Source organism: Sminthopsis crassicaudata, chromosome 1 (assembly GCF_048593235.1).
Source record: "Sminthopsis crassicaudata isolate SCR6 chromosome 1, ASM4859323v1, whole genome shotgun sequence".
NCBI lineage: Eukaryota > Metazoa > Chordata > Mammalia > Dasyuromorphia > Dasyuridae > Sminthopsis > Sminthopsis crassicaudata.
In genome coordinates, this window is record NC_133617.1 from 527117137 (window position 1) to 527129342 (window position 12206).

The window sequence follows — 12206 nt, forward strand, 5'->3', positions numbered from 1 at the left end:
TCCTTCCTTTCTTCCTTCTTTCCTTTCCTTCCTTCCTTCCTTCCTTCCTTTCCTCCCTCCCTTCCTTCCTTCCTTCCTTCCTTTCTTCCTTCTTTCCTTTCCTTCCTTCCTTCCTTCCTTCCTTCCTTCCTTTCCTCCCTCCCTCCCTCCCTCCCTCCCTCCCTCCCTCCCTCCCTCCCTCCCTCCCTTCCTTCCTTCCTTCCTTCCTTCCTTCCTTCCTTCCTTCCTTCCTTCCTTCCTTCCTTCCTTCCTTCCTTCCCTTCAAACCCTTTCTTCTTTCCTTCCTTCTCTTCCTCTGTCAAGAGGTGAAGCTCATTTTGGAGAGAAAAAAATGGAAATCTAGAAAAAGGAAACAACTTCACAGATTAGTAGGGCTTGGATCCAAATCCATGTCTTTCATCTAAATCAGTTTTCTACCTTTTACACCATGTTAAATAAGATTTATATATAACTTTAATATGTATAAAGGTTCTCAAAACAGTGCTATTAAATAGGTTTTTCATCTCCCCCCCCCAAAAAAAAAACAACCCAAAAACCAAACAAGTGTACTGTGATATCAGTGTGGATAAAACAAATTTCTGTAGCCATTCTAAAAATACACTAGCAAATAAAATTACACTTTGTTTTCCTTAAGTAGTCTAATGTAAATCCTTCCCTGTACATTGAAAATGGCATCCCACTCATTCTGGAATGGTCTCATCTTTCATGTCTGCCACTCAAGTTCCATAGAATTACCTTGTACATAATAACAAAGGTTTTATTCCTGGTCCTATTCATTTCTGCAATTTTTTTCAGTGTCTTCAGTAGAGCTGTTTTTTTAGTACTAAGGATATCAGAATGCTGAGTATGGATATTTATTAGTTCAGAGAAGAAATCATTCCATAATTCAGTCATATCAACAAGTATTTATGGAGCACTAAAATTAAAACACTTGCATGTCATGGCATCACTTCCCTGATGTTATGGTCTGCTTCAAGAATGAAGGACAAGCAATAAAACAACAAAGTATTGATATTAATTCATTGTATATTGTAACTTTAAGCACAATATAGTTTCCTTGTTTATCTTTTTTAACTATCGCTATTTTTACTGTTGCTTTGTTTGAGATTTCCTAAAGCATAACACATTCTGCTCTAGCCTTTCATTTTAGCTCTGTGTGGATTCTTATGTTTCAAATTTGTTTCTCATAAAAATTTATTACTGAGATCCATTTTCTTAACCATTTTACTGTCATTCTCCATTTTATAGATATACTCATCTCAATCACATTCACAATTCAGTTGTTAATTATGTATTTTCTTCTGACATATTCCTTTGTACTTTACCACTTTTTTCCTTCCCATCTCCTTGTAAAGAAGAAAGAAGTGAACAAAAACAAAAGAATATGATTAATGCTAGTGTAGTGGAAGCAATATCTTACCCCTACTACTACCATGCAAGGAAGCTAGTTTTTTAAAAAGATAGATATTGACATCATCTTTAAGGCTCACTAGATTAAATTATATACACATACATGTATATGTATATGTATACACACACATATATACACATAGATGTACAGATATATGTGTGTGTGTGTGTGTGTGTGTTTGTGTGTGTATGTATTTCAGAGTTCACTGTTGACTTCCCTTCCTGTTACTTGAATACACAATGAAGTACTTCAGCCTATCTCTGAAGCTTGGCTGGTAGACCACTATAGTGGTAAGATATCAGAAGGGAACTTTGCTCAGCTAAATCAACTCACAGTGTCTTCAAGATATAACATTGTTAAATATCCTTCTCCTGACATGGCTAAGTAAAAGTTTTTTCTAACTATTGAGTGACATACAAATATCTTATTTCAATTATAGATTAAATGATATACCATATGTAAAGTACTTTCCAAATTTTAAAGTAATATATAAATGCTAACTATTGCTATTATTGTTTCATTCTAAAATCAAACCTAAAGCACCAGGAGATTGGCTTGAGTCAGGCCTTGCCTATAACAACTCATCTATAATAGAAGTGATCTAATTCTCCTCTTCTCCTTTCTTCACCAAGCTTAGACTTTAATCTCTGATTCTTAGACTTTTTTCTGTCTCTTATATTATACTCTGTGAAGTTGAATTTTGTTTTGCTTATAATAATTTTCTCCCAACTCATAAAAACTCCTATTTAGTCTTGCTCCTAGCCTCAGGTCTTGGGACTGAGACTTTGTGCCAGGGCCAGGTTAAATTCATTTTGACATTCATGAAGGTTCCTATGCCATCTCTAGTTTGGATGCCAATGGATGGGCTTCCTGGTGCTGATATCTGTCTCAGTCTCTGGTGGCCCATTGTGAATCCTGGCCTTGGCTCTTCTCTTTTACCTTCTCCTTGCATAAACTCCTGTCAAAAAACTGGCTCCAATATTTTCTGTATCCCTAAGAGGCTTCAGTGAGACTTTGAAATCATGCTTTCCTCAGGTTTCCTATAAACTCTTTTACCTCTTCTTCCTTTATGTGGATACCCAAGTATTTAATTTCTCTGTCTTTGTGGTTCAAAATCTTTGAGGAGTGCATAGTTATGAAGTAACTATGGGGCAGGTTCTCACCTGTGCATGTATTCTAACAGTCCAGGGCCAAGCTCTGGCATCAAGCCCATGATTGATTGCCAGAGCTTGTTCTGGCTTGCATTTTACCAAAGTGTGTCCAAGTACCAGAGTTTATGTAGGGTTTCCTGGTATAATCTTTCTTCAGTCCCTGCTGGCTGTCAGCCTAGTTAACAGGGCTTATATTGGCTTCTCTAACATGACCTCTCTCTTACTAGTCACAGGCCTATTTACCTGGGTAACCTTTTTCTCAGAACCTCAGGCTGTAGATTTTTTCATCTGAGCTAGCATTGGCTTTTCTGCTGCTATCTCCTTTCTAAAATCACTCTCATGGCTAAAAAGAAACTATAAAGTATGGGAGCAAGCATACAGCCTTGTTTCACTCCATTTGTGACTGGGAAAACTCAAGAGCACTATCCATTGTCCAAATCTTGCCAGATACCAGACACTTTCTCTATAATATACGTAATATTTCTCTCTTTTTCTTTCTTTCTTTTTTTTTTTTTTTTTTTTGGCTGAGGCAATTGGGGTTAAGTGACATACCCAGGGTCATACAACTAGGAAGTATTAAGTGTTTAAGGCTGGATTTGAACTCAGGATCAGACTGCTACCTAGATGTCCCTATGGAGATCCTTTCTCAAACTAAACTGCCAAGCATTCCAACTCTACTGCAGAGAGCACAACTCCATCCGATTGGCCATATTGTTTAAATGCTAAATGTATGCTTGCCAAAAACACTTTTTTATGGAGAATTCATACAAGGCAAGCACTCACAAGGTGGGCAGAAAAAGCAATACAAGGACATCTCCAAGTTCTCTCTTCAGGACTTTAGAATTGATTGTAGGACATGGGAGACTGGCACAAGATTGCCCTACATGTTGTATAACCTCTTCAGAGGAGGTGTTGGGCTCTATAAGCAAAGCAGAAATGAACTAGCTCAGAAGAAATGGCCTCGGAAGGAATTGAAGCATTGAGGAATATGGTCCAATATATGGAGATTCTTCAGAACAGGGTGTGGGGTTACAAGGTGGAGGAAGAGGTGGAATGTTCCAGGCTGCTCACTGAGACTAAGTTGAAAAGCATGCACCAATTTACACTGATAGAGGAAGTTCCTTACTAGGAGTTCCCTACACTGTGATGAAATTAATCCCCAGTTTAAAAAAAAAGACACATATAATTTTTTGTATATGGAACTAATGAGAAACTTACTTCATTCAAAATAGAGTTTTTCTTTTCTAGATACAATCCACCTAGGATAAGACTGTTTAATTCACTTTAGCCCTACAACTTATCACTTAGAAAAATGTAAGCAAAATCTCTAGAAAAGACTCCTTCCATTTCTTCATCAGAATATGGAGGTGACTTTGGTATCATAATAGTTATGACAGTGGACAACAAACTCTGGTAGTAACAGCTTTCAGATATGGAGCCATTGATGGATTATGTATACTGTCTTATGATGAACAACCTCACTGACTCTGAGATTGCCTTGTCACAAAGTAATTATAATGAGAAAGTAGGGGTTTTTTTGTTTGTTTTTTGTTTTTTTTTTCTTTTTGTCTGACTACAGCAGATAGTAAAACCATCAGTTAGCTGGGAGCAAATAAAAATTCCTTTGGTGAGTATTTAAAGTTCTTCTCAGTTTGGATCCAACAAATCATGCCAAACTTCTCGCATATTATTTCTCCTAATGTAGTCCAGCCAAGCAAGCCATTCTTGTATGAGACACAATCTTTCAGCAACCCTCTCTGTGGTTAGTTGACCTCCATTCCTGGAATGCATTTCCTCTTCCCTTGCCTTTTAAAACCCCTAATTTCCTACAAAGATTGGCTCAAATGCCACTGCTACATGGGATGTTTTCTGATTCTTGAGCCTCCCTGCCTTCAAATTATTTTGCATTTATTTTGTATATCTGACCACCAGGTGGAGGCTGTGAGCTGGTTAGTTCGGGAACTAGTACCTTTACTATGTTGCTATGGAAAGGTCGTTATAGAAACTGCACATGTGCAATACTTCCCTTCCTATCCCGCCTTTGGGACTTCGGTTTTGGAAAATGCTTAAAACAGCCCTAAGACTTCCACTGAAGCTGCCAAGGCAGCTTCCCTTACTTCCTCTCCCCATAGTGCTTTTCTTTATGACATATTTTCATAAAAACAAAGGAAACAAATTTCAGGGTTCTGTCTATAGTTTGGGTTCATTCGGGCTTTAAAATTTGTAGAAAACATTACTGCCTGGTCAGGGATGTGCCAATTGTTTCATTTTTCAATATATTTATTTCGCAGATATTCACAAACATCACAAATCTGAGCTTCATTTGTTGTTTGAATGATAGTCTAGACTTAAGAAAGCGATGAATAAAAATTAATAATGCAGATTTAATTTAAAAGTGCATCAAGAATAATTTTTCCTTCCAAAAAGCTGGTTGTTAAATATTTACCAGCACTGCTAGTTCTCCTTTGTGGCTCCAGTCCCCAGTTTAGTTCTTAGTACGCAAAGAAAATATCTCTCCTGTCTTTGAAAGATGAAATCCTTCTCTCTCTTTTTCAAACTGCACACAAAAACCGACATCAATTTTAATGGCAAGCAGGATTTATGGATGCATTTTTTAAGATAACAGACTGTGAAAGTACACCTTTTAGAGAAATCGAAACCATTTCTCTTTCCTCCTTCGTCTCACCCTTTCCCCATTTCTGTGGTTTGTCTGATCTCAGAGAGTAAAGGTCAAAATAGAAAGTTTAAGAGTTTTGTGGCAGTTCCTTTTCAAGTGGATAGAGAGGAAGAAGGACAGGGTTAACTGGGCAGTGATCTCCCTGGGCATTCAATCCAACTCTTCCATCTGCTTGCAATTATGTCCTTCTCTGCTCAAACCAGTTTTCATTGATCTGTCTAGACTCCTTTTTCTGTTCTTCAGCAAACAATCCCATAGGCCTGTCTCCTTCATTTCCCACCTCTACCAGTCCTGTATGGCCTCTGCTGCAGCTACTCACAAATGGTTTTCTGGTACCCTTCCCTTCCATTCCAAGATCAAGGGAAGAATCTGGAGCTTGGAAATACAAGATAAACCACCTAACCATGGAAAGGGATAGGGAGGAGGAAGAAGAAATTCCTTTTCCCATGTTTCTTAAGTTATTATTCCAGTGTGGAAGGAAACAAAGATTGGTTATATATTTTGCATATGTTTATATATCCATGATCCTTTGCACCTCACTGACAGAGAGCCAGGTGTATTATATTTTACTTCTTTCTCAGAGGTAAAATATTACCTTCCTCTACCTGTAAAGGGATGGGAAATGTCTGGTCTTTGCCATTGGTTAAAACCCCAGTTGATTGTGTTCCCCTATTTTAACCACTTAACAGTCATATTAGCTTTTACAAAGAACTATTAACTTCAAAGACATAATGAAAACTAATATACATATTTTCCTCCCAATACCTAGTTGGATATAACCATCCTTACATCACTTCAGTCTCTGAAAAGGATAGGAAGATTAAGTTCACTGTTCTGTTATTAAATAGTATTTGTCCCACCCAGTTTTAAGTTCAAAGCCTCCCCTGGGCTTGTATCTCAGTTCACTGGCTTCTTAGGGCTTCTTTGCAAAGCTGCCAGTAATATCCTGTCTAGAATCCTGGCTCCAAGGTTGCAATAGCTTGATACCCTTGGTCTGAGGACTCCTCTTGATTTACCTAGAACTGAAAAGGGCAAAATAAACAGACCCAAACTAAAAGCCCATTTTCCAGGACCACAGAGTCTAAGAGAAGTTGAAGGTCTTCCTTCCCCCAGCTTAGTGAATGATACTCACGCTATGAGTGAAAGAGAGTGACTGTTTCCAATAAATAGATAGATTTAAATAGTCAGTTATGGCTACTTGGGTAGCTAAGTGCTGGGCCTAGAGTATGATCTGAGTTTAAATTTGATCTCAGACCACTTAGTGACCATGTTTCACTTCAGTTTCCTCGTCTGTAAAATGAGCTAGAGAAATAAATAGCAAACTACTCCAGTATCTTTGCCAACAAAACCCTAAATGGGGTCATGAACATATGGCTATATAGTCAATGGAAGGAAACTGCTTCTAACCATTTGGTGAGAGAATACAGAAGATCTTCTTCCAGAAGTAGGACCTTGGCATCTGGACACGTGTCAAAGTCCTGTTATACTCATAATTGTACGTATCACACTGCTAGAATATTAGATTCTTGAGGGCAGAGACTGATCATTTTTGTCTTTTTATCCTCAAATGCTGTCATAGTTCCTAGCATATAAGTAGTAGTAAATTATTCTTGACCAATTGATTCAGTCTAAATTAGTTGAGAGAGGATACACAGGAGTGAAATCATTGATTTCTGAAGTAAACAGTTAGGTTAAAATTCAGTCCATTACTCATTCCAGCCTCAGCTGATTCCTTCATGATGATCTGTCTAATTTATAGGATGAAAGGTTTTGGAACTAAGAATAGGCATATCTATATGTTCAATCTTGAATAACTAATTACGACGCCTTAGTTACCTAAGAAAGTAGATGAAGTTGAGCATAATCATTTGTAGGTAACCCTTCAGCTTTCTATCTGGCATAGTCCTATAGTTAATTTCAGGAGTTGGCTGCAAACTGTCTGGGAGTAGGAAGAAGGAAAGTGGTGGTGGTCGTGGTAGAACCAAGATATTTTTCTATTTAATCTTCATAATTAACATAATTAACATTTTCTTAAGTCTAGACAATCAACAAAATAATAAATCAAGCCCTGATTTATAGTATTAGCTGACATCAGAAATGCAAATACTCACACTGAAAATTTAATAATATACTCTCTCTCAAGTTACAGTTCCAGGTAATATTCTTAGATTTCCCCCAACCTCCCCCCCCATTAATAAAATGGAAACTTCCTTATCATTGATCAACTAATTGCCTCATTCACTTCAATTCATTAAACATTATTTATTAAATTTAATTATGAATAAATTATTCATTTTAAAATGAACTGGAAATAGTAGTTAATTAAAACAACTTATTAACAAATTAAATAAATAATAAATAGACTTTGACTTTTAAAAAACATCATATTGATTTCCCCCTACAGACTTTCCTGAAACAAAAGGGCAGCATGATGAGGGAAATGGAATAAAGGATTTTGAAGACCAATCTTTTTTGCTGTTTTTTTGTGGTATTGAGTTTTTAATTATAAAAATATTATCTTAAAACACTCCCTGACCTAGATGAAATAAGTTGTGAAAGTTCCCTGGTGAATTATGCTATTGGAAATAGTGACATTATAAACGCTAAACAGGATAGAGTCATGTCAACTTTGTGTCTTCTCCAATGTGTAGCACAGAACTTTGTACGGAGGAACTTAAGAAATGCCAAACTGAATAATACATTAAATTGTGGACCTGTTAAATATGAAGTGCTGGTGGAGCATCATTGTCCAGGTGGAAATGCCATGTAGGCAGTTGACAGTTGGCATTATGGTTATGAAGCTCAGTATTATGGTTATTTGTGTATCTATTAGATTGTAAGCTCCATCAGGGTAAATATTTATTGAATGAATGGATGATCTGTCTAGCCTATAAAAAAGTGACCATCATTCAAGGGTTTTAAGCAAAGGCAGGATAAGTACTTGTCACATATTGTATATGGGTTTTTCCAATATAGGTTGGATTAGATCAACTAAACAACCAATAATCAATCTAAACATTTATTAGTTTACCATGTTGAAAGCTGGAGTTAGAAAAAGAGGCAAAAGACTGTTCCTGCCCTCAAGGAACTCTAATCTAGGTGGCTTCTGAGGTACCTTTCAACTCTAAAATGTAGTGATTCTGTGACATTAATGACCATATCATTCTCCTTTTCAAAAAATTCAGTAGCTACTTACTGCCTCCAGGATAAAATATTCACTCCTTAGCATTTAAAGTACTCCACAATATGATGCTTACCCAATTTCTGGTCATATTCTATATCACTCATTCTCTCTCAGTCATAATCTAAATGGTCCACTAGTTACTGCTTCCCATTCCATTTTCTGCCTCTTTATCTTTAACAGAATGGTCCATCATATTCGAAATATATTCTTTCCTTACTTCTTTGCCTTAAAATGGCCACCTTTCTTCAAAAGCACAGCTCTGGTTCTACTTTAAGCATGCAATTTTTCTTGATTGCCCTAGGTTTTAGTCTTTTTTCCTTGTTGAAGTTACTTTGTAGAACATGTCATAGGCATTGTGGTTATTTATGTTTATACATATTGTATATAGTGAAATGTAAGTTTTTTTGAGTAGAATACAATTTTCTCAAAGGCAGGAACTGTTTAATTTTTGTCTTTGTGTCTCCACTGCCTAGAACAATGTCTTGAAGGCATTTAATATAAGTTGATTGGGTTGAATTGAATAATTTTTATTTGTTGTTCACTAGTTTCAGTCATGTCTATTCTTGATGACCACATTTGGAGTTTTCTTGGCAGACACTGGAGTGCTTCGCCATTTCTTACTCAAACTCACTTTACAGATGAGAAATTGAGACCAATAAGATTGATTTGTCCAGGGTCACACAACTAGTAAGTGTCTGAGGCTAGATTTGAGCTCAGAAAGATAAATCTTCCTGATTTCCTGATTCCAAGCCCAGAACTATATCCACTGTGCCACCTAGCTGCCCTATTGAATCATTAGGGAAAGTTATTTTTTGCAGAGCTCCAGTGCTTGTCCACCCACAAAAGATTAGGAGAGCAAAAGTTCAGAATGGTGAGGTTTTAAATGGAGGTAGAGTCAGGAAAGAAGAGTCAAATCATTCATCTCTCTGGTCATGACCTATTCTACATTTTTTCTCAGAAAAAAATATAGAACTATTTGTGATAGAGAAGTGATAGCAAACTCTCCTTTCTCTTCTTTCTCGTTATTTCTATTACCTTTAACTCTTCTATTCTCCTTTCATAATCTGAAATGTTGAGCTAGAGCAACATATATAGCCTATGACCTATTTGTCATGGAAGGTAATAACAAATTATGAAGAAAGATATAAATATGTGAAGAAGCCATTATTTCATCAGTATGGGGAACTCCCAATATGGGAATGAAGTTCTGACTAAGGACAGAAGTATCTATGACTTAGCAATGAATGAATGAGTGAAAAAGCATTTGTAATATGTTAAACACTGGGGATAGAAAAATGAGACAGTATCTATCGACAAAGAGTATACATTTTAATAGAAGAGATAATGCATAAAGTGGGTAGCCAGAAAAGGATGTTTTGGTGGAGTGGAATCATAGGGGAATTGATTGGCATTCCCTTTTTGATAGAAATGGCAGTGTTGCTTTTATGAGGGCAAGGAGATAGCATGGAGGAGTCAGAAAGACCTGAGTTTGAATCTTGCCTCAGATACTTATTAGTTGTGTTACCCTGGACAACTTAATTTCTATTAGCCTTAGTTATTTTATCTATAAAAATAGAAATAAGGATCAAATGAGATGATACACAAACAACTTTACAAAACTTCAAGTGCCATATAAATGTCAGATATTATTATTATTATCATCATCATTATTGTGGTTCCTAGCTCAATCAATGAAAGGAGTTGGCAGCCACCAAGTGATGGTAGGAATATGAGGTAGAAAAAAGGAATGGTAAGCCTGTTTTTGGCTAGGTATAGTGAGCCCAGTGAATTTGTGCTCATATGTTCTCACCAATCAATACGATACCTGCTATAGGGCTAGATTTCATAGCAAGAAGAAAGCTAGGAAAATGTTTAAGGCACTGACGATCACAAATTTTTAAATGAGAGAAAACTGTATAGGTCATCTAATCCAACTTACCCCATTTTGCAGATGAGGAAACAGTTCATACTTCAGCAATGATTTGTCCAAAGTCACCAGAAGTAATGTCTGCCACACTTGGGATTTTAACCCAGATCTTCTGATTCCTTAGTACTTTTCCCATTTTCACTCAAATGATTTGCCAAGGGTCACATCACTAATAAGTCAGAATCAAGCCTTAAATTTAGGTCTTCTTGACTCCAATATAACACTTTTTTTCTGCTGTGCTTTTCTGAGAAAAAATTCACATGTAATTTAATATTGATGATTGGGCTATTTAATTTCTCATGGAAGAAACAACGATTGATGTTATAACCTGTTTTGTTTCTTGAAGTCCCTAAAGGGAAACTGGTAGTCTTTCCCTTCATCTCAACTTCCCATAAGACTGATAGATACTAAAGGACATAAACTTTGAAGTACTTAATGATGCAGAAATTGTAAACCCAATAAAGACTTAGTTAATGTGATTGTAATCATGGAGGAATAATCTATGTTTTTGAGCTCACAGATTCACAGGTAATCAATCCATGTTCAGAAAATAGCTCACAGAATAATCCCAATGATTAATTCTCTTTTTTGCATTACTTATGAAACACAAAGGAGAGGAAGCTGGAGGAAAGAACTGAGCTGGTAGGAGTAAGATTCAGATGAAGCCCAACCCTTAGAGTTGACAAAATAGCATTCTAGGTAAATATGATTATTAGCTTTAAAGCTGACAGAATGGCATGCTGTTTAGCTGCAGTTTGGAAATGACAGGAAGGATGAGTGTTTCCTAGACTGTGTACTTTGGGACAATCCTTCTTTTAATATTTCTTCATCCACCTCCAGTTGCTAATTTGGATTGTTTCTACCCAGCCCCACCTCTTTCCTTTATCAATTCAATAAGGGATGAATAAATTATATAGGCTCCAGATTAAATCACAATTTAGGCTTTATGTAAGGCAAGAAACGATAGAGGCAAAAGTTAGAAAGGACAAGAAAGATCAAGAAGAGCCATCCCCTGCGTTTCATGTACCAGAAACCTTTCTTAAAACAGAAAAAAAAAAATAGCAAAGAAAGTTATTTTGTTTTCTATACCTAGCTTAGAGTGAAATAACTGAGAAAACCCTGATTTTCAGAAAAGGAAATTTGAACTGTTTATTTTTAAAGATGATTTTTAAAATGTGGTCTCATTGACTCATTTTTGTCATAATGAATTTTATCAAATCATTGCATTTTCTAAACATATTGCTGTGTGAGAAGACTTCTGGTAGCCACGATGGTAGACTAAACAGTAAAACACCATAAAGGTGAACCCATGTTCACCACCAAACAACAATAAAATAGTTTCCTTTAACAAATTCTGGAATAGAAGGACCAGCCCCCCCAAAATGGGATGAAACAGTCTTTCAGCCTTAGAGACTTGAAAGATCAGCAAGAAAGATCTGTCTCACTCAAGTAAAAGAGGAATGTTATCCAGGATAGGAACCATCTCAGTAAACCAGCAGCAAACTTCACATCAGCAAACCAATGGGAGAGTCCAATGTGGCAGAGCAGGTAAATGCCAACACCAGGATACCCACATGCCTCAGAATAGGGGAATGCTGGCAGATTCTAGTAGCCAGACCTCCATGTGTATCAGCACAGCCTTGGGCAAACAGGCAGCCTCTAGTGGCCAGAGCACCATGTGCTTCTGGAAAACACTGAAACATCCCACCAGCTTCAGCCTATGCCAATCACCAGCACTAGGACCTCGGTTCAGCATCAGGTAAACTGCCACCCTCCCCCCAAAATGGGAAGTGATCTCAAACCCAGTGTGATAAAAAGGAAGATAAAAATGAAGCTAAATATGTAAAAGAGGTAGA